Consider the following 23,759-nt stretch of genomic DNA (forward strand, 5'->3'; position numbering starts at 1 on the left):
TTTTGAACAATTTGTACAGAAAGTAAGTCTTTCTTTTAAAATGACATTTCTCTAATTTGCAACTATTGAGATAATTTTACATTTACAAAGACACTGTTTTGCTCAGCCATGTGGACATTAAAATCGTGGAAATGCTTTCTAATGCAAATAGAACTTCGATCGTTAAAAGCGTTTTGATGAACGGAGAAAAAAGTTCTACATTGCGCAAGTGCATAAATCGACTTCCTTAGAAGCAGCTGGTACCCTGACGCAAAATAATTCTCTCCAACTTCTTTTTTTGGAATCATATGGTAAGAAAACATTATTCATTTATAATGGATTTTCGCATGTTAAATAGTCTCTTCATATGTTCATTCCATTAAATACAATTTTAATGACAACAAATTCGTTTTCCACTTCTTGCTGTTTTTAATTTCGTGAGGCGGCAAATTCGAAACACAAAAAAGAACATTCACACACAAACAGTGACACACCAAGTCTAGTTTCTACTCCTTCTTAGATATTTTTCCAAAAAGAATCAGTGAAAACGTATTGAATGCCATTTTGGTGGTTCAATACATAATTGTATTTAAAAACTTTTTCCATCTACAAGATATTAAATTCCAATAAATAAAATTGAAGTGGGTCTCATTGGGGTCTAAGCGTGACGCGGGATTGATGATTTTTCGAAAGCGTGACACGTGAAAGTCAAATTATTGTGCCGTGAAAACGGAAAGTGGAGTCTAGCGGGACACGGGAAATGACAAAAAAATAAGTATTGCTTACATACATAGTGTAAGCGGGATACGGGAATCTGACAAAATAGTAAGCGGGATCCGGGATCAGAACCCCAAAATGAGACCCACATTGAACGGAACCTTCCTAGGCTAGTAATATCCTATATAGCCTTTTTGTGCTAATGCAGCGTAAAGCAACCAACAATCAATCAATCCTAGTAATATCTTAAGATAAGTTAGCTGTGGAACCGTAGCTGTTAGGTAATGTTGACTATTCGCAGACTATAGAGGGGGTCTCATTGGGGGTTCTGATCCCGGATCCCGCTTACTGTTTTGTCAGATTCCTGTATCCCGCTTACACTATGTAATAAAGCAATTCTCATTTTTTTGTCATTTCCCGTTTTCACGCCACAATAATTTGACTGTCACATGTCACGCTTACAAAAAAATCGGCATCCCCGCGTCACGCTTAGACCCCAATGAGACCCACTATAGAGCTACAATTTTTTCCTGTTTCTAAACGTTTTAAAATTTTAACCTAAGTTCAGGTTGCACTTCTTTCCATTAGTTTGGCTATTTATCCCTTATTCATGCACAGAGGCTTGTTCGATGAACGTCTTTTGTAGCTTAGGTCAGGAATGTATTTATTCTATGTGGGTCTCATTGGGGTCTAAGAGTGACACAGGATTGCCGATTTTTTTGTAAGCGTGACTCTTGAAAGTCAAATTATTGTGCTGTGAAAACGGGAAATGATGTCTAGCAGGATACAGTGAAATTACAAAAAATAAGAAATGCTTACGTGCATAGTATAAGCGGGATACGGGAATCTGACAAAACAGTTAGTGAGATCCAGGATCAGAACCCCCAATGAGTGCCCCTTCTATGGTCCTCATATATAACAAAATAAAAAAAGGACCATAAGAGTTACGGTTCCACAGCTACCTATGAATATGAAGGAACCATATTTTCATGTGTCTACATTGTACAATGTACTTCATTCTGTCCAACTCATGATGATTTGATTTAATGGTGCTAATGGGCGGCCTTTCCATATCAAAGTAAAAATCTTCCATCAAGTTGACTATCAAAATGGAGAATGTTCTGAGATAAAAAAAAAAAAAACAACAACAACTACTTGGAAGCAGTATAAAAAAAAATTGGCTAGTAACACACTGTCCACACTACATGCACTAGGGACTTTATTCGTGGACAACAAAAATCATGGGACGATAACTGTGTTCCCCGACCATTATCATGAATATGGTCCACAAGTTATTTGTAACATTCAAGCAGAACACTTTTTATTTGTATGAATACACATGTATGTAAACATATATTTGTTCCATCTTATGATCTAAGTTCTAACAGGATCCAATGGAAACTTTGTTTTCATGTGAGAAAAATTAGGCAAGACAGAACTCAAATCAGTGTCGGAAACCATTTTATTTATATTATGAAATAGACAAATATAAATTGAGTCTAAACCGTTTAAAAGATGTTTACAGAATAGAGGGATACATTTTGTAATTGATCAAATTTTAAAAGGGAAAAATGGGTTAAAAAAACAGAATAAGGGGTTGTGGAGGGGGCTAATTTACAAAGAAAAGAGCAAATTGGACAAAAATAAAAAAAAGGACCAGAGATGTTGACCTTGAAAATAAAGAATAAAGTAGTGATAATCCTTATCTTGATAAATTCTATTTTATAATATTTCTTTAATTGACCAAGTATCATGCATGACTGATAAACATGTAAAACTGGAGACTTTCAAGAGTAGACTGCTATAAAACAAAAATATATGTGTTAACTTACATGTATTGGTTTGCTAAAACATTGCAACATTGGCATCAGATCACCATAGAAAGTTAAAAGGTGACATTCATGTCTGCTGACAGCCTGTTCAGTTACTATCCAAAGGCAATATATATTTAAAAACCTATAATGCCAAATTAAAATTGTACTTGTCTATATATTTACCTCTTATAATTAGTAGTCTTACACGTACAGTAACATTGTATTTAATCTTGAAAGCTTGTCAGAAACAGGGTTTATTTAATATGACAGTCATTGCAAATTTATATTAATTAACCCCCAAAAATATATGTTCATATAATAAGAGTAATTTCCCAACAATTTTATGTATAACCCATGCATGTATACCATGTATACTGAATATATTAAAAATGTGTTTTTGGTAGAATTTGAGCTTTTATGAATCCTCTCCTTTTAATCATGTTAATAATAAAGTTTTTCGTGTTTATTATAGAGTTTATAATGTTTATACACAAAACATGCAAAATGTACATGCTTGCCAGAAAAAAAATGTTTTTAACCAAATGTTACAATATCATAAAAACCTATTATTACATTGTATACTATTAAAGTCATTATCTTTTACAATTTGCCTGACCTGTTAAATCGAATATCATTTATACTATTGTACAGTCTTAATTACAGTTCTTAAGAACCATTTTACGTTCCGAGGTTTTTAACCAAGCATGTGTTTCTTTTTATTCTTAAATAAAGAACAAATAAGGTCAATTAGTCTATTTATGCACAGAGATTGGATGTTCATTGTACAAAATGTACATGTCCTTATAAAGAGATTTATCAGTCTTCCCACTGTCTGTATAATTCACTTTGCTCAATTGAATAAAATTGCATACAAGTTACTGCTTTGTGACATCACATACCTTAACCCAGTCTAAGCAACTTTGCACTGGACATACATGTATCACCAATGTCATATAAATGAACATGATGTATGAACTGACGTAATTAAGTTTGTGCCAAACTCATCAAGTCATCTCAGTGTGCTGGTAAAATAAAGAAAAATACTTGAATCTATCATGCAAACTGCACAAAATTATTCTGTTATATTGATCATTGTATTTCATCATATCATAAATTGTGAAATAACAACTGCCAGCCACAATACAAAGTTTTTTCAAACTCTTTCGCTACCCTCACTCGTCAAAAAGCTTTATATTGTGACTCACAACTAATATTTTACAATATCAATATGCAGATACAACGTAACTTAATCATCAGTACAATCTTTTCAAATATATCTATTTCAGTCTGTTATTCTGTCTGTTGTCATTTTATTGAAAATGCATACATACAGACATCTTATTACAGGCTGTAATTTTGGTGAATTGTTTTTTTTTTAGGGTACAACATATTTAACTTGATTCATTAAAATTTTTCATACACTAAATAGAACTGCTTCAATTTAAGTCTTGGAAATTGCACATTCTATCGTTGGATCTTATTTCATTAGTTTCCAGTTAAATTGTCACATTCAAACCTTCTTTATATTGCAAAAGCCTGAAAAGGGAATTCATGGATATTTATTCTGATCAAAACTTAAAAATAAGACACATTTATAAACATGGAAAAATAACAGTGCACTTTTTAAAAACCTGTAAATAAGAATCAAAACTGGTTAGTTATAAGTTAGTTTAAATAAGTAACTATTTGGTAAAAAATTACAAGTACCCAATAGAACTATTTACTAACAGGTTCCAGCCATGCATAGTTTGGTATAATAACTGTTACAAATTTGACCTTTGGAAAATTAAAGTTTATACATAAAAAGGATTTATACATGTAATGGTAATTGTTAATACCTCTTGGTCTTGGATAAGTGATTGTATCAAACACATTAATCAGAGGTCATCACCCTTTATACAATGTATATATGTTACATAATGTATGCTTTTTAAAAACAGTCAATATGTCACAACAATCTCGTTACACTTGCACCTTATAACAGCTTTTCATCACTTTTCTTTATTTCAAGTGACGTCTTGATTCAAGACGTCACTTGCAGTGGCGGATGCAGGAATTTTCGAAAGGGGGGGTGCTAGCCCAGGGCAAAGGGGGGGTGCAGGGGGGGTGCAAACATATGTCCCGATTCAAATGCATTGATCGGCCAAAATAAAGGGGGGGTGCGGACCCCCGGAACCCCCCCTCTGGATCCGCCACTGACTTGAAATAAAGAAAAGTTATAATAATAAATAAATCAAGACGTCACTTGAAATAAAGAAAAGTGATGAAAAGCTGTTATAAGGTGCAAGTGTAACGAGATTGTTGTGACATATTGACTGTTAAGACTTTTTCGGGGTACAAAATAAGTTGTACATGGGTGGAGTTAACAACACTGAGTATCTTAGATAGCGGTTCTGGGTATTAATTTGTTTTTGTAAGGGAGTTTAAGGGACACAATACAGTTACAAAAAAGGAGGGAGGTAATACATACACCATGTCCATAAAATAAAGTGAATGGGGTTTTTGTTTCGCCTAAAACTTTACATTTACCAATCAACCACCATAATGAGGTCAAGGTCAGATGATACCTGCCAGACTGACATATACACATCTTACAATCCTTCCATACAACAAATATAGTTGACCTACATTGTATCACTTATAATTTAAGAAAAAAAACAGACCAAAACACAAAAACTGAACACTCACAAACTATGAATCGTGAAAATGAGGTCAAGATCAAATAAAACCTGCAAAACTCACATCATAGGCCTTTGTTCATTGATCTGAAAAGGTTCATTAACAAATAACACCTTAGCCGCATGGTTGCAATTCAATATAGTATTTAATATTCCTTTTGGAAGAGATTTAAAGATCTATGACACATAATTAAACCCTGCAGAAAAATATATTAACTTATTGTTGGAATGATTTATCAAGGTAAGTTTCTACCTTTTTATCATATTTGTCCAAAATCTTACTGTCCACTATTTTAGAGTGGTTGATATCTGTGTATCTTAGTTACATTTTATTCCATTGTTACTCTTTATTCTGATTTCGTAATCCCTTAAACTTAGTACATTTGGATTATGAGTGGGCATTTAATTATTTACCTTCATATTGGTCACTATTTAGAACTACCGATCAGCAAAGCACATACAATCAACAACCCCATCCCACCCCACAAATCATTTTGTTTTATTACTTACGGTTAATATCAATCGTTAAAATAGTTAACTAAACTGCCTATTCATACAAAACCATACATGTTTGTGATAGCTCAAAATTTCGTAACTTAAGGCCTGTGAAAGATACAGTTTATAAAAACTGCTAAAACTACGAAACTTTGAGAAAAGATCAAGTATTAGCTATGTACAATTGAACCCATTACATACAATGAACCGTACCAAAAGAATATTGGGGATAAGATACCTTGTATCCAATTTCATCTGGGGGGAAAAACGCATGCTGTATTTTGTCAATTTGTTTTGTAATATATATGGCATCCGAGGACAGGGTTATGACAAAAATTACAGAAACTTTAACATTGTAAGGCCAACTAAAATTAATTAGTAGATTTTCATCCAAATTTTTGAAAAAAATGGGGCGGGTGGGAGGATTTTATTTTTTAAATTTTATTTCATATGAAACCTTCTGGTCACGGTTTATTCATATATGCAAGTGTATTGTAATAATAAGCTTATATCATGTAAATACATCCATAAGGTGTCTTGTATAAGACAGTAACAATTAAAACCAAGGAGTAACCAAAGACTCATAAAACCAAAAGACATTTACATCAACAGTTACAAATAATAAGTAGGAAACAACACGAACTCCACTAAAAAACAGGAGTGAAATCAGGTGCTCCGGAAGGGTAAGCATTTCCTGCACCGTATACGGCTCCCGTCATGTTATTTCTTTGTTCAGTTCGGTAATGATGGAAGGTTATTATGACTGAGGAAGAATATCACTGAGATATGATTTCTGACACACTTTTGTCATAATGGCCAATCAGCTCATGATGGCGACCATAAAATTGCTTGAGTGATGACTTTAATTTGATTGATTCATAGCCCTGTCTTATCAACTTTTGAGAAAGCAGTATTCCTCGTTCAACAAATCAACGTACTTTGAGCTAGCTCTAGAGTAACGTATCAATTGAGACACATATACTCTATATGCTGGTGCCGCTTTTTCAAATTCGTAAATATATATCTCTGATTGGCAATCCTGACTGTTATTCATGTAATTACCGCTTTAGATACCTATTTTATAGTAAACAGCAGAAATGAGGAGAAATGCTCTCTTCAGTTGGACTACCTCCATCAAATGTATTTTGCTTTCTAAGCAATGTTTTGTTGTCCTAATAAAATGAAGCAAATGCATTGGTATGCAACACGAGTACGATAAGTACAGAATAAAATGAAAACTTAAACAGTGTTGAAATAATAGGGTTGGTCCTTAGTATGCAAGATGCAAATATAATTACAATGTAAAACATAAAGTTGTTTAATGACTCTATCGTGGGTATTGTGACAGAGGATGTTTGCTGTTTTTCTACAAAAAACGAAAGGCATGGCTAAATCTAAATCTAAGAGCTTGCTATAAATTAATAAATAAAAAATGCGTATGTTTGTCGATTTTCTGAACTCAATATACCGTCACCAATCTAAAAAGTTCATGCTTGTGTCAATTTCTTTATTCCAGTCAAATGTGTTCCACGATTCTTACGCTTTTGGGTTTCATTCACAGTTCAAATTTCTTGACATAAAGTCATTGTATAAATAAAATAAATCCAAGGTGTTTTATTCACAAACATTTGTGTCATTTGTGACATACGCCGATTTGCGTTTTTGGACACAGCATATTACTCGTAACCCGAATATTTCATGCCCTTCTCGTAATCAATCTCTATTCTCGGTAAATGATGTTGTCATCATAGATCAGAATATATCGACTTAATGATTTTAGTAAGAATACTCTGAGAAATACGAAAACCGTATTTTAAAACAGGAAGTTTTACATGAAGCAAAATTATCGACGGTTATCGGTAACGGAAATGAACAAAATCCGGAAATCATATTTTTTTCAAAAATAAAAAAAATCGGGGCGGGAAGATTTCAGAGGGGCGGGCGGGGATGAAAATCTATCAATTAATTTTAATTGGCCTAACATGGAAAAATGTATTTTCAATACATGTATCAAAATATTAATATTGAATTCGGTGTGGTAATAAGAGTTCAAATTTGGTAATTTCTTCAATTCTGATATTGGTGTTAAACTGGATGAAAAATTGTGATCTGTGTTTTAATAAATGATGTAGAACGGTTTTTCGTGGCACATCGTTTTGAAGTTTAAGAAAACACTAGAACACACCCGCGAAATCGCGGGCACATACAGCTTGTGAACTGTTGTAGGATGATTTTTTGTAAAAGATATTATGTATGGAGAATTTCATAAAAGGTATCAAAATCCCTCTCCCTTTTTACAAAGTCCGATATTTGTTTCCTTTCTGTTAAATTCAATTATTTTCGTGTTTCTGGCCTCAGACCACAATTATTCTTCTCTTTTGCTACAATGCTTCTTTTGGTAAAAGTCAAATCAAATTAAAAATTTGCACCGTTTCAAACATCAAATAAATGTAACTGCTTATATATAAACCATTATAAGTCTAATAAAATATGCTTCAAGGTCAATCCATCTGCTTTTTTCTTTTGAGAGCCATACTAACATGCCAATGGTAGGATATGAATCTTGTATAAATGACTAAGACCGAATAAGGCTTATTTGAGGGGTGGTCGGAGGGGTCATGATCCCGAAATCCCGAGATGCAGAATTTAAAGAAATTCATATCCCGAAATCCCGAAATCGAAAAATATATTCCCAGATCCCGTAAGGATCAATCCCCAAATCCCGAGCTTCAAAACACCCGATCCCGACGCCCCGAAAAAAGGGACTGCCTCCCTCTAATCTCTACCTTAATTTCATTTTTGCCAAATCACTATTTTCACTTTCAACAATAAATTGTTATGCCCCATCTAGTCTGTGCATCCGTGCGTTCGTTCGGTCGCCCGTCTGTCCCGCTTCAGGTTAAAGTTTTAAGTCGAGGTAGTTTTAGATAAAGTTGAGCATGTTTTACTTTAATATTTTAATATATATGCAAGTGGTATGACCCCTTAAATAGTAAACATTTTTAAAGAAAACAGTAGACAGAATCAGGGACTTTCTATAGTAACATAGAAAGTCCCTGACAGAATACAGAGAGTCTCTATATATTAAAGTAGTATAATCGTAGTTTACATGTAGATAAACGCGAACAATAGTTGTCCTCTCTAAGGAGGTATAATAGTTGTTATTTTTGCTATTTAAACACCATGATATGGAGAACGCTCTGAATGGCTTATTTATTTTTCAAATTTTGTTATCTATCATACGATTGTTTTTTTTTAAAATGTTTTACTTATTTTAATATACATGCAACTGGTATGACCCCTTAAATAGTAAACAATTGAAAGAAAACAGTAGACAGAATACAGAGAGTCTCTATATATTAAAGTAGTATAATCGTAGTTTACATGTACATAAACGCGAAAAATAATTGTCCTCTATAAGGGGGTATAATAGTTGTGGTTCTTGCGATCTAAACACCATGATATGGAGAACGATTTGATTGGCTTATTTATTTTTCATTTTTTGTTATCTATCATACGATTGGTTGTGTTTGTGAATGTTTCAAATCGGAAGTCTTATCTATACTAAAAGTCAGTCTGATGACGGAATCATATCCGGACTCCTTTTTTGTCGTTTTTCTCCCAAAATAACTCAATCTGAATAATCATAAGAATGGATGACAAATGCAACTATGCATGTTACTTATAGGACACAGAGGCATGATGATTGATTTATTGTGGAAGGAAGAGAAGCGACACACAAAATGAGGTCTTCTCGTTTAATAGTATAGATTGTATATATGTATAATTGAAGAACTGTGAATTTTAGCTAAAATCTGTGTTTGTTAGTTATTGCTGACGGTTACATAGTTTTATCTATATAGAAAATAAGAACTGCAGTTTGCACTTTAAACTCCACTTCAACCACCAGACCGCCACCATAGAGCCAATAATGCCAAACGTGTCATTAAACATCAACTAGAACACACCCGCGAAATCGCGGGCACATACAGCTTGTGAACTGTTGTAGGATGATTTTTTGTAAAAGATATTATGTATGGAGAATTTCATAAAAGGTATCAAAATCCCTCTCCCTTTTTACAAAGTCCGATATTTGTTTCCTTTCTGTTAAATTCAATTATTTTCGTGTTTCTGGCCTCAGACCACAATTATTCTTCTCTTTTGCTACAATGCTTCTTTTGGTAAAAGTCGAATCAAATTAAAAATTTGCACCGTTTCAAACATCAAATAAATGTAACTGCTTATATATAGACCATTATAAGTCTAATAAAATATGCTTCAAGGTCAATCCATCTGCTTTTTTTCTTTTGAGAGCCTTACTAACATGCCAATGGTAGGATATGAATCTTGTATAAATGACTAAGACCGAATAAGGCTTATTTGAGGGGTGGTCGGAGGGGTCATGATCCCGAAATCCCGAGATGCAGAATTTAAAGAAATTCATATCCCGAAATCCCGAAATCGAAAAATATATTCCCAGATCCCGTAAGGATCAATCCCCAAATCCCGAGCTTCAAAACATCCGATCCCGACGCCCCGAAAAAAGGGACTGCCTCCCTCTAATCTCTACCTTAATTTCATTTTTGCCAAATCACTATTTTCACTTTCAACAATAAATTGTTATGCCCCATCTAGTCTGTGCATCCGTGCGTTCGTTCGGTCGCCCGTCTGTCCCGCTTCAGGTTAAAGTTTTAAGTCGAGGTAGTTTTAGATAAAGTTGAGCATGTTTTACTTTAATATTTTAATATATATGCAAGTGGTATGACCCCTTAAATAGTAAACATTTTTAAAGAAAACAGTAGACAGAATCAGGGACTTTCTATAGTAACATAACATAGAAAGTCCCTGACAGAATACAGAGAGTCTCTATATATTAAAGTAGTATAATCGTAGTTAACATGTAGATAAACGCGAACAATAGTTGTCCTCTCTAAGGAGGTATAATAGTTGTTATTTTTGCTATTTAAACACCAGGGCCGTAACTAGCCTCTTTTAAAAGTGAGGCAAAATATATTCGCCGAGCGAAGCGAGGCGAAAATTTTTCGGCGAGGGGTCTGGGGGCCGCTCAAGGCCCCCAGAAGCTCTGAAAAAAATGACGCAAAATCGTGCATTCTGAGCGTTTCCTCGACTCTTTCTTACTCTGAAACGCAATTAATTTTTAACTATTTTTTCGACAATATTCTGGTCTCAAAGCAAAATATATAGATTCATTGTAATTTAAGACTTTTAGGTTTAAGGGACAACATCAAAAGACCGATATGTAGGATAAAGCAATAATCGTAATTCTCATAATCATTAATACCGGATTTGTCTGTTCTTATCTTGTATTGTGTTTAGACTTTGGTGATTTTTTTTGTATGTCTGAGTTTAAATATAGTGACAGTGCAGTATTATACTTTAAGTACCGCTTAAGCAGTCGACACTAGGGACCATCTTGACCTTGTTTTATGGTATTAATGATTCTTTTATTGTTGAAGAACCTCCAGTGACTATCAAGATGAAGAACAAGAATAAAAACCCTGACCATTGATTATTTGTATTTTTTCTATGTATTGACTTTGTGTGCGATTAAATCCCGTGCACGTGTACTCCGTATTCCTTTATTTTCTATTACAGGGTCTGAACACGACTTAATGCAAGTTTAACCCTTCAATGTAACAGGTCATATGGCAATACATTGTTGATTTTTCAAATGATTTGATACCGGGAGATTGGTAGTCTCGCTTTAAGTTAACCCATGCCAGCTATCTAGTTTTATCTACAAAAAAAAAAAGAGCCAGTTCTTTAATATTAAGTTTAATTCTCCATGATGAAACGACCATTTTTTCTGTGTCTAGTAGCATCTTTTCTTCTTAAAATATTTCTCGCACAATGTCTGGACATCGGTGGACATGCAACATTGCCAAACCACACTACCGTTCACCCGTGATCGTAGATCTTAATTCAAATATTCTCACAATTTAATGTATTTTTTTTTCATTAGACAAAAGGTCCTTCAATATAAGAAAACTCAAGTTTACAACAAATTACTAGATTTACAAACGAAAATCAACACTTAGACTATAGTCAAAAAGTAAGACAATAAATGAACAAAAGACAAATCCGGGTACAGATAAGACACATAACTTAAAACAAAAGACCATCAACACTGAAAACTAAAAGTTAATTAGAAACATGGATTACGAAAAACATGCAAGGGCGACATTAGAGAAGAGAGAACTTGCTTATTACAAGACACTCGTCGTGAAAACAATTTGATATGAAGACAAGATTTTATTTCAAATTTGTTTTTTGAAATTTCAAACATGAGGCATTTGCCTCATTTGCCTCCATGTAGTTACGGCCCTGAACACCATGATATGGAGAACGCTCTGAATGGCTTATTTATTTTTCAAATTTTGTTATCTATCATACGATTGTTTTTTTAAAAATGTTTTACTTATTTTAATATACTTGCAACTGGTATGACCCCTTAAATAGTAAACAATTGAAAGAAAACAGTAGACAGAATACAGAGAGTCTCTATATATTAAAGTAGTATAATCGTAGTTTACATGTACATAAACGCGAAAAAATAATTGTCCTCTATAAGGGGGTATAATAGTTGTGGTTCTTGCGATCTAAACACCATGATATGGAGAACGATTTGATTGGCTTATTTATTTTTCATTTTTTTGTTATCTATCATACGATTGGTTGTGTTTGTGAATGTTTCAAACCGGAAGTCTTATCTATACTAAAAGTCAGTCTGATGACGGAATCATATCCGGACTCCTTTTTGTCGTTTTTCTCCCAAAATAACTCAATCTGAATAATCATAAGAATGGATGACAAATGCGACTATGCATGTTACTTATAGGACACAGAGGCATGATGATTGATTTATTGTGGAAGGAAGAGAAGCGACACACAAAATGAGGTCTTCTCGTTTAATAGTATAGATAGATAATCATGCAAGCAACATGCACTCCACGTTTTTGAACAATATTGTTATATATATTAACATGTTTCATTGTTGGCAAATGGCAAAATGCAATGTTGAATCTAAACAGAAATATAGATCACATTTTATATCTTTTGATATTGAACTGCAACGTTTTAATGATTACCTATAATACTATATTCATCAGATGTGTGAGGGTTGAAGAATAAACAGACTTTAACAAAAATATCAGTTAAAAAATTTAAAATTTAAGAAAAAAATGATCAGCTAAAAAATATAAATGTTTTGCCATGGAACTGTCTATTAGCTCTTTCTGTGATTTATTGCCCTTCGATGACAATATATCTCACCTGTAACTTTGTCGCATATTGTTAAACTGAGGAATTCTTATCATGCAGCAACATATTGAAATATTCGTTTGAATTATATATAGTCCAGAGGATATGCTATATGCCTCGTTTACTTGTGTCTTTTCGTTTGTCATCTGAATTTCTCACTTATAATGAGTAAATTGGGTCAATTAAATTGTCAAACCTTCATGGAATGTTATAAAACTTGAAAAAAGCTCTAGATTAAGAAATAATATCTGAAGAAACAAAAATCCATTAAAAAAATCTGTGTTTTGCTGATATATGGACTTAGTTTTTTGGTAGTCGGCATTACGCATGTGTAATAACGAGCGATAGTCACTTCTTTAAGAAGTTTGCCCCATTTAGTTGGTCAAATTGAGTTTTTGTTTAAAGAAAAGAAAAAACAATAGAGAGAAACTGTAAACAATAAAAGTGAAGAGTAAAATTGGATCTACGAATTTCTTATTACCCTCCTTGTACTACAACGACCTACCTGGAACACTGAGTAGGACGATGTTTAGTTACCCTTGTTTTTCTTGTAGAAATTGAAAGCAAATCTGTAAACAACCAAAAGAATAAACAAATAGGATCGAGGTCTATAAATAAATCTATACAATACGAGTTGTCCATCGATAGGAGTTTATATTTTTGTCTATTATCTTGCAATCCAATTAAAAACATCCTGTGTCCACTGACGTTTTACTTACCAGGAATCCATGTAAGCGAAGAATTGACAAAGTATCTGTAAAAAAAAGCAAAAAGGGCAAATAATTTTAAATGTGAAAAAATACATGGTATCATCTTAAAGTCGTAGAATTTTAAAGGAATATATTCCGAAGTCTGTAATAGAAATTCAACCAAAGCGTAACATAAAACTTTGTAACACATATTTGTTGGTAGGTACATGTATCACTATTTTTCAGTGGTTGTCGTTTATTAATGTGGTTGGTTCATAAGTGTTTCTAGTTTCTAGTTTTTTGTCGAGCCTGCAACTTTTGTTGCAGAAAGCTCGACATAGGGATCGGCGGCTACGGCGGCGGTGTTAGCTCACTTCTTAAAAGCTAAATATTTTAGAGGGTGGAAGACCTGGGTGCTTCATATTTTGTATTTAGATGCCTCATGTTACGAAGTTTCCGTCAGTCACATGTCCATTGTCCTTGACCTCATTTTCATGGTTCAGTGACCTATTGAAAAAAAAGTTCAGATTTTTTGTAATGTTAAATTCTCTCTTACTATAAGTAATAGGATAACTATATTTAGTATGTGTGTACCTTGCAAGGTCCTCATGCCTGTCAGACAGTTTTCACTTGACCTCGACCTCATTTCATGGATCAGTGAACAAGTTTTGGTGGTCAAGTCCATATCTCAGATACTATAAGCAATAGGTCTAGTATATTCGGTGTATAGAAGGACTGTAAGGTGTACATGTCCAACTGGCAGGTGTCATCTGACCTTGACCTCATTTTCATGGTTCAGTGGTTGTAGTTAAGTTTTTGTGTTTTGGTCTGTTTTTCTCATACTTTATGCAATAGATATACTATATTTGTTGTATGGCATGATTGTAAGGTATACATGTCTAACGGGCAGAAGTCATCTGACCTTGACCTCATTTTCATGGTTCAGTGGTCAAAGTTCAGTTTTTGAGTTTTGGTCTTTTTATCTAATACTATATGTCATAGGTTAACTTTATTTGGTGTATGGAAATATTTTATGATCTATATGTCAGTCGTGCAGGTTTTATTTGGCCTTGACCTGGTTTTTACGGTTCATTGCTTAGTGTTAAGTTTTTGTGTTTTGGTCTATTTTCTTAAACTATAAGCAATAGGTCAACTATATTTGTTGTATGGAAGCATTGTTAGCTGTACATGTCTGCCTGGCATATGGTTCATCTGACCTTGACCTCATTTTCATGGTTCATTGATCAATGTTTAGTTTTCTTGGTTAATGTTAAGTTTATGTGACAGTTGTAATAAAGCTTTATATTTAGGAGTATCAACATAATATCAATGATTAGTAAAGAAGGCGAGACATTTCAGTGTGTGCACTCTTGTTTTATATAGAATTGACCATTTGTTTTCCTGTTTGAATGGTTGTACCTGGTCATTCTGGGGCCCTTTATAGTTTGCTGTTCGTTGTGAGCCAAGGAACCGTGTTGAAGGCCGTACTTAGACCTATAATGGTAATGGATTTGTACAAGACTTAATGTACTTATCCGTATAATATTCTTTTCTGTTGCACAAGGACACATTAAAACAATATGACAGAGGATTATTTCGTTCCCTTTGTAATTTTCCTTTTTGAACGGAGATCTTACTTTGTAACCTCCGTGTGTATATCTTCTAACTCGTTCAAAATGTCCGTGTCTGACGGACGTCTATGATTACAGTGACGTAATAGACGTCACATGTAATTGAAAAATGAATGAATCGGCCATATACCGATTAGACTATTCATTGAATGACAGCGGTTCGTTTGTCATTTGAATAAGTTTTAAAACATTTTGTTACGTCGTCATTTATTTCACAGACGAAATTAATGTTTGTGTTTTGCTGAGTGTTCATGGCTTTTCGGTGACCTATGTAACTTTTTACACCTCTCTGACCTTTGGTGGATAGTCGTCTCATTGGCAACCATTCCATATATATACATATGGTGTATTAATGCTTCTTGGACGGTCATATTGTATTGGACAATCTAGTTGACTATTTATCTAATTTTATTTCGACTTTTGGTGATTTTAAACGCATGTTTAAAAGACAATTATATTCCTTAGACAGTGGCGTAGCTGGGTCATTTTTACGTGTACGCCCGAACCTTGGCGAGGGATATGAGGGGTGCCAACCGCTCAATGTCAAAGCACCTGTTGGTAGTGGGTTCGAAAGGGACGAAGCCCCCGAAAGCTATCGAGAATGAGATACCATAATGATTCCTGTCAGTAAAAAATCATTGATAACAATATACTTTTGAATCTAAATGGTTTTTTTTTTTTTTTTTTTTTTGGTTAGATTTTGTAATATGTTAACTTATTCATCGTGTTAAACTGGAAGCTAGCCTTATGGTCATTGGTTTTAGAGAAAACGTCCAAACCAATATTACTTTTAAATAAGTTTAAATGGTGCCGTGAGTGAGCATATAATCAACAAAAGCACCTTTTAATGAACACGAAAAAAAAATATTTCTAAGAGGTACAATATAAAAAAATTCTGGAACACCTAGGATTTCTTCCACAAAAAGTGAATCAATGTATCATTCCTTTACAGGGATTTAAAAAAAAATTAAAATTTTCTTTTGATATTTTTTTCTTGATCTTGAATTTTTCACGACAATCTATGAAGGTTTATAAATTGAGCATGTAATTGCGTAAAGAAGAGTCCAGCTATCTGTCTATCAGAAAAGAACCGAAAAATGAACGAAAACAAATGCTTTTAAAATTTTAGCTTTAGACGTTAGTCATAGAAAAAGCTTCTTCGACATTTTCATAAATTTCGATGAAGGTTCGACAAGTAGAAGAAATAGCAAAATGTAAGCCCAAACTGCGACCACTTATTAATTCTGAGACAACTATAACACATGTGTTATAGTAGTCTCAGATTAATTGCAGAAAGAAATACATTTTATCCTTAAAATGCGGGAAAATTAAAGATATAATTGCATTATTATATTGCTCTGAATACTCTTTTGATCATAAACAGTTTCTGTACAACTTTCGTAAAATTTCACGGTCGGAGAGTCATTTAAAAGAATTTATCCACATTCGGAAACCTAAATATTGACACCACTTTGTCTCGCTTTTTGGGAATAAAACACAGGCTCGACAAAAATACAAACAGCATATCGAATCTGAGCAGATAGTGAATTGCTTTAAATATAAGAAAAGAAGGTAGAATTCAAAGTGGATTCAGACTTTTACAAAAGATTCGAACAAATATATTAAATGATCTATTTGAGTAAATTTAGTCCCAATTTTTATTCAAAATTACAATCCATTAAAAAAAGAAGCACAAGGCTGATGTGCTTTTGACCAGATTTTCTTATTCTATGTCGATTATTTGTTTTATTTTCAAAATTCAAGTGTACGTCCGGGCGTTTTGACGTAAACGTAGCTACGCGCATGTTAGAATGAAAGAATTGACATATCTAGTGCCATCTTGGCGACAATATATAGCAACATCAAGATTATTTCACAATTTAAATAATTTGTTGAGTTTTATTTTCCACTTGAAGTTTTAAACTTTTTCTATATTAAGTGATTGAATATAGCGAAGTGAATGTGTGGAGTAATAAGTTGCGGTTAGTTTTACAAACATAATCTATTTGTAAACAAATATACATTTAAGGGTACTTGATCGAACCGTATGTGACACTGTTATAAGCAGTTCGTGTGAACAGTATGTCCACGTATGAATTTTTGGATATATATATGGTGTTTTTCGTGTGAGTAATAAGTGATTTCTGGAAAGTATATATATATGTATCCAAGTGTTCGTGTCATGATTGACATTTGAGTTTTTTTTTTTGTCGTGAAAAAAGCCGCATCGGTCAATACAACACATACAACACCGTCATAACGAACTAGCACAGACTTTATTCTGGTATTAAAGTAATCGCACGTGTCGTCATAAAAAAAAAATAATCAAGACTATCTATTATACAAGTACTCTGATGTTAACGGGGAGAAATTTGTGTGTATTTCTTACAGTTTGCAAATGGTCGAACAATAAATTTAGCACAGAAACATCGAAATATCTTGGGTATATTATCCCATATATATATTTATCACCCTTTCTCCAATCCACTAGAAACAAAAATGTTTTGTATTTCTACCTTTTTTTTTTCTCTTATGCTGCGTATTTTTTAGTTTCCCCAATTATAAATCTCTGATTGCCACCCGACGTCTAATCAGCCCACGATGAAATTGCTGGTCATATATTTTCAGATCTTCAAATCTTTTGTTGTACAGTTGATATAATATTTTTAAAAGGATATCTCAAAATCATATTTCATATGCTATATATACATACATGACCGTGATACATTGACAAAATAAGCCAAACCGAGAGAAAAAAAATCTATGACGAGTTGAACAGTGTGTGCTTTGGAATTGGAGGTTTTGTGCTTTTAAAACACATTAGTTTGATGTTGACACTTGACAATCTATATTGAAACAATACCCTATGATTGATCGGACAGGTATTGATTCCTATAGGTATATACAAAAGAAAGTTCACCTGATAATACACCAATCGATTACAAGATATTTCTTTCTAGAGTATGTATGTGCAATTAGAAAAATGCAGCTTATAATATTACAGCTTTTAGATGTATTGGAATTTTATCATTACCAGGTAAGGTGACATGTTATTTTACTTCATGGACATGCATGTTTGTTATGATTCTTGTTTTGTTTTTAAATTTTGTTGGTCCTGCTCCCCGGGGAAGTGCTGTTTCTGAAAAGTTCTTTTTTTTTTTATTCAGACTGTGATTTTATAGTTAGAATCAACCTGTTTTGTGTCATATTTCAAAAATTGTAATTCTATAATTATTAGCATTGATTGTTATTTGAAATGTAACTGAAACTAATAAAATATTCATATTTTGAATTGATTTAATTGAGAAAAAAATTGATTAGGTTGAAACTCGTAATGTTTAGATTAGAAAAGAAGGGATGTGTGGGGGAGTACATTTAAAAAGAATCTGTCTAGGTTTTATATTGAAGTATGTTATGATGATTCCTAGATGTTACCATGCTATTTTATTTTAATTTCTTTTAATTTTCTGACGCTATTATCAATTCATCCTTACACTCTTTCATTTTTTTCTTTGTTTTGGTTCAAATAGTGCATTCGATTACTATATTTACCACTTTATAAACAAGGAATCTGATATTAAGATTTTAGAAACTGGCCTTAGCAGACATTTTATCAACTCAAACAGAATGCCCTAACCCCTCACTGGTATAGCATGTTTTCCATTGGCATATATATGCAACTATAATGACCATTTCATACATATATTATTCTCAGTTTCGGTTGAAATCGAAGTTAATTAAGTTGTGATTGTTGAAAACCGACTGAATTTATATTGGGAAATGTCTTTTATTGTTGGGTTTCTGTTCCAATCCAGTTTATTTCAATATACTAGTATATCAATTCTTAAAAAAAAAGAAATGTGGATGAAACAACCAAATTACCCAGAAGTTAGTAACTATAGGTCACAGAACGACCATCAACAATGAGCAAACTCGTATATAGTTATCTATATCAGGCGGCCAACAAAACTCAAATATGAAAAAATTGAAATAAGAAAACGGCCTGAATTATGTCAAAACAACACCTGAAAAACATAGATGTCACACAGCAACAAACGACAACAGCTGCATTATATAAGGGGTCCCGATCCCCGCTACTTTGGAAATAAAATAAAAGAATGTGAATAGTTAGATATGTGTGTGAGGGTTCTGTCGTTACCCACCCTACGTCACCTGGTACCCGATGTGTTAGCACAGAATAAATTTAAAGTGATTTTTTTTGATTTTTTTGAAATGACCTGATTCACCAGACCCGCACGAAGCACACAAAAAAAAAACCCTAACACATTTATATTTAAAAGTATTAATCTGAGAGTATCCATACCCACTGTCCAATAACATCCTACAAAGAAATAATTTTCTCGCGTCTAATTAAAGTAAATATCAGTACACTTCAGAATGAAGGATCAAATATGTTCACATTTTTATAGATATAGATACTGCTGCTTACGCTAATGAATCATTACAAATAATACTAGAATTTGAAGAAGAAAAAAATTCAAATTAAAGCGAGTAATAAAATACGTATTTGATATTCTAGTTCTTATGATTTAACCTTCATTTTTCATCCCGATAATCTAAAATGACATTTCGTGTATGTTGGAAACTGTTTAGATCGGATTAATTGAATTTTTTTCTTAGTTTGTACATAATTTCCCCCTGGTCTGCTTGATTTCAAGTTTTTAATTTTGGCGACGTTTTACGAACTCTCAATGTGTCGTAGTTGTATATTGTATTCCATAAATCATTTGAAAAAATTGTTGATTTTTTGTTTGTTATTTAGAGTAAATGTTTTTGGAAAGAACTAAATAAAACTAGTCATAAAAAATTGAGCCAGTGCTCTTTCGTGTAAAAGTGTTTTTCGGGTTTTTTTTTGTAATGTGTTTACTGGCAAAAACTCCATATATTAATAATAATAGTAAAAATGTCTATAGTAAAAATGTTCATCAGGCCTCGTTTTCGTTTTTTTGTCGATCCTACGAGTTTTGTCGCTGAAAGCTCGACATAGGGAAAGTGATCCGGCGGCGGCGTTGGCTATATGCACTTCTTAAAAGCTTTATATTTTAAAAGGTTGAAGACCTGGTTGCTTCATACTTTGTATGATGCCTCATGTTACGAAGTTTCCGTCTGTCACATGTCCATGGTCCTTGACCTCATTTTCATGGTACAGTGGACTCTTGAAAAAAAGTTAAGATTTTTTTATTATGTTAAATTCTCTCTTATTATGAGTAATAGGATAGCTATATTTGGTATCTCCTTACCTTACAAGGTCCTCATGTCCGTCAGAAAGTTTTCATTATTCAGTGTTTATGGTTAAGTTTTGAGTTTTTGTATTTTTTTTTTCTAATACTAAATGCAATAGGTCAACTTTATTTGGTGTACGAAAATATTTTATGATGTACATGTGAGTTTTGCAGATTTTTTTTTTACCTTGACCTCACTTTCACGGTTCTTTGCTCAGTGTTAAGAATTTGTGTTTTTGGTATGTTTTTCTTAAACTATAAGCAATAGGTCAACTATGTTTGTTGTAAAAAGGACTGTAAGCTGTATATATCAGTCTAATACTATATGCAATAGGTCAACTATAATTGGTGCAGAGAAATATTTTATGATGTACATGTCAGTCTCGCAGGTTTTATTTGACCTTGACCTCATTTTCAGGATTCATTGCTCAGTGTTCAGTTTTGTGTTTTGGTCAGATTTTCTTAAACTGTTATGCAATAGGTCAAATATATTTGTTGTATGGAAGAACTCTAAACTGTACATATAAAAAAGAAGATATGGTATGATTGCCAATGAGACAATTGTCCACAAGAGACCAAAATGACACAGACATTAACAACTATAGGTCACCGTACGGCCTTCAACATTACAATGAGGTAATCCCCCTACCGCATAGTCAGCTATAAAAGGCTCCAAATTGACAATGTAAAACAATTCAAACGAGAAAACTAACGGCCTTATTTAAATAAAGAAATGTCTGCCTGGCATGGTTCAGCTGACCTTGACCTCATTGTCATGGTTCATTGGTCAATTTTTAGTTTTCATGGTTAATTGTGTTTCTTAGAAACTACAAGCAATAGGTAAACCATATTTAGTGTATTGATTGATTGTGAGGTGTACATGTATTTCTTGTTTGGTTTATTTGACCTTGACCTCATTTTCTTGGATTATGTTAAGTTCATGGGTTATATTTATGACTATCAACATAATATCAATGATTAGTTAAGAAGGCGAGACATTACAGCGTGTACAGTCTTATTTATATAGGTTAGACCGTTGAATTTCCTGTTTGAATGGTTTTACACTAGTCTTTTTGTGGCTTATTATAGCTTGCTGTCAGGTGTGACCAAAGGCTCCGTTGCTTACTTTTACAAATTTAATTGTGACTTGGATTGAGAGCAGTCTCATTTGCACTCATACCACATCTTCTTATGTCTATGTAAAACCACAGGGACTCGGTGAACATATGTATTTTACAATCATTGTAATTTCATTTTTCGTATTTTTTGTCTACTTGTATTAAACAAGAGTGCACACGCTAAAATGTCTCGCCTTCTATACTAATTATTGATGTTATGTTGATAGTCCTAAGTATAAAGCTAAGCTTTATTACAACTGTCACATAAACTTAACATTAACCAAGTTAACTAAACAAAGACCAATGAACCTTGAAAATGAGGTCCAGGTCAGATGAACCATGCCAGGCAGACATGTACAGCTAACAATGCTTCTATACAACATACCCGTATATATAGTTGACCTATTACTTATAGTTTAAGAAAAATAGACCAAACCACAAAAACTTAACACTGTGCAATGAACCGTGAAAATGAGGTCACGGTCAAATAAAACCTGCACGACTGACATAAAGATCATAAAATATTTCCATACACCAAATATAGTTGACCTATGGCATATAGTATTAGAAAAAAAGACCAAAACTCAAAAACTTAACTTTGACCACTGAACCATGAAAATGAGGTCAAGGTCACATGACATCTGCCCGCTAGACATGTACACCTGACAATCATTCCATACAACAAATATAGTAGACCTATTGCATATAGTATGAGAAAAACAGACCAAAACACAAAAATTTAACTATAACCACTGAACCATGAAAATGAGGTCAAGGTCAGATGACACCTGCCAGTTGGACATGTACACCTTACAGTCCTTCCATACACCGAATATACTAGCCCTATTGCTTATAGTATCTGAGATATGGACTTGACCACCAAAACTTAACCTTGTTCACTGATCCATGAAATGAGGTCGAGGTCAAGTGAAAACTGTCTGACAGACATGAGGACCTTGCAAGGTACGCACATATCAAATATAGTTATCCTATTACTTATAATAAGAGAGAATTCAACATTACAAAAAATCTGAACTTTTTTTTCAAGTGGTCACTGAACCATGAAAATGAGGTCAAGGACAATGGACATTTGACTGACGGAAACTTCGTAACATGAGGCATCTATATACAAAGTATGAAGCATCCAAGTCTTCCACCTTCTAAAATATAAAGCTTTTAAGAAGTTAGCTAACACCGCCGCCGCCGCCGGATCACTATCCCTATGTCGAGCTTTCTGCAACAAAAGTTGCAGGCTCGACAAAAACTATTAACGTTGTCTCAAAGAATTGTACTATCCTGAATGTACTTATCCGTATAATAGTACTAGTATTATATAATTGATAGTTTAGAGGTTTTGATAGCAGTGTTCCTCTTATCAATTTCATCCACTGGACTTTTATTAGGTTTGACCAAGTGGTGGTTCGAATGTAGCCGAGCACGAGACCAACGAGACAATTATTAAGAATGTTCGAACAAAACACCAATTCATCGTTTCAGTAAACAGATGAAGCTTTAATGTACTACAAAGCAGTGTATAAATTATGGATGTTAGCAATGGCGTTACTGTTCCTCTTTATGGTACGGATATATCAACTTCAGTGCGTCCATGCGTTTATAATGAGTTAAATTCAGCTTTGTGCAATACTTGTGAAATTGGAATATTTGTTTCATGAATTAAGAGTACATACTTCGCGAATGACTGCAGACACCTTGTCTATTAAGAATTTAGTTGCTTTTTTCATAGAGCCATGGTAGCATTATGTGGATGACCTATCTCTTTTTTTTTTTGAAAAAAAAGACTACAATACAAACAAATAGTTAACTGAATCTTCGGTTCACTATTCTTCATTTATAACGGTCTGGTTGGGTAAACAGAACAGAGAATTACCCCCCCCCCCCCCAAAAAAAAAAAATTAAAAAAAAAAGATAAAAAAATAAATAAAATAGAGAAATAACGACCATAAATAAAGAATGGTATACCTATATATCATATGATAGCATGGTCCCCATTTTGCTTTGGAATGACAACATTGCATTGATATAGCTATTACTTAATGCTTCGCTTTCTTCCCCGCGGAAGTATAAGGTCAATAAATGAAAAAAAAATACAGTAT

The 23,759-nt window shown here is 33.3% G+C and overlaps 1 protein-coding gene across 2 annotated transcripts in view; it reads left to right on the plus strand.

Moving 5' to 3' along the window:
* Nucleotides 1-209: 209 nt before the first annotated feature.
* The window catches only part of LOC143071638 (sodium channel protein 1 brain-like), a 102,637-nt gene continuing 79,087 nt past the window's right edge, over nucleotides 210-23,759 (plus strand). Inside the window, exon 1 of one of the 2 annotated variants that reach the window (XM_076246086.1) lies at nucleotides 210-290. The gene's annotated coding sequence lies outside the window, so the exon portion shown is untranslated. Of the gene's footprint in view, nucleotides 291-5,315; nucleotides 5,430-23,759 lie in introns of those variants that run through there. The other variant, XM_076246087.1, reaches the window with a different exon arrangement.

This window comes from Mytilus galloprovincialis, chromosome 4 (assembly GCF_965363235.1).
Source record: "Mytilus galloprovincialis chromosome 4, xbMytGall1.hap1.1, whole genome shotgun sequence".
NCBI classification, from domain to species: Eukaryota; Metazoa; Mollusca; class Bivalvia; order Mytilida; family Mytilidae; genus Mytilus; species Mytilus galloprovincialis.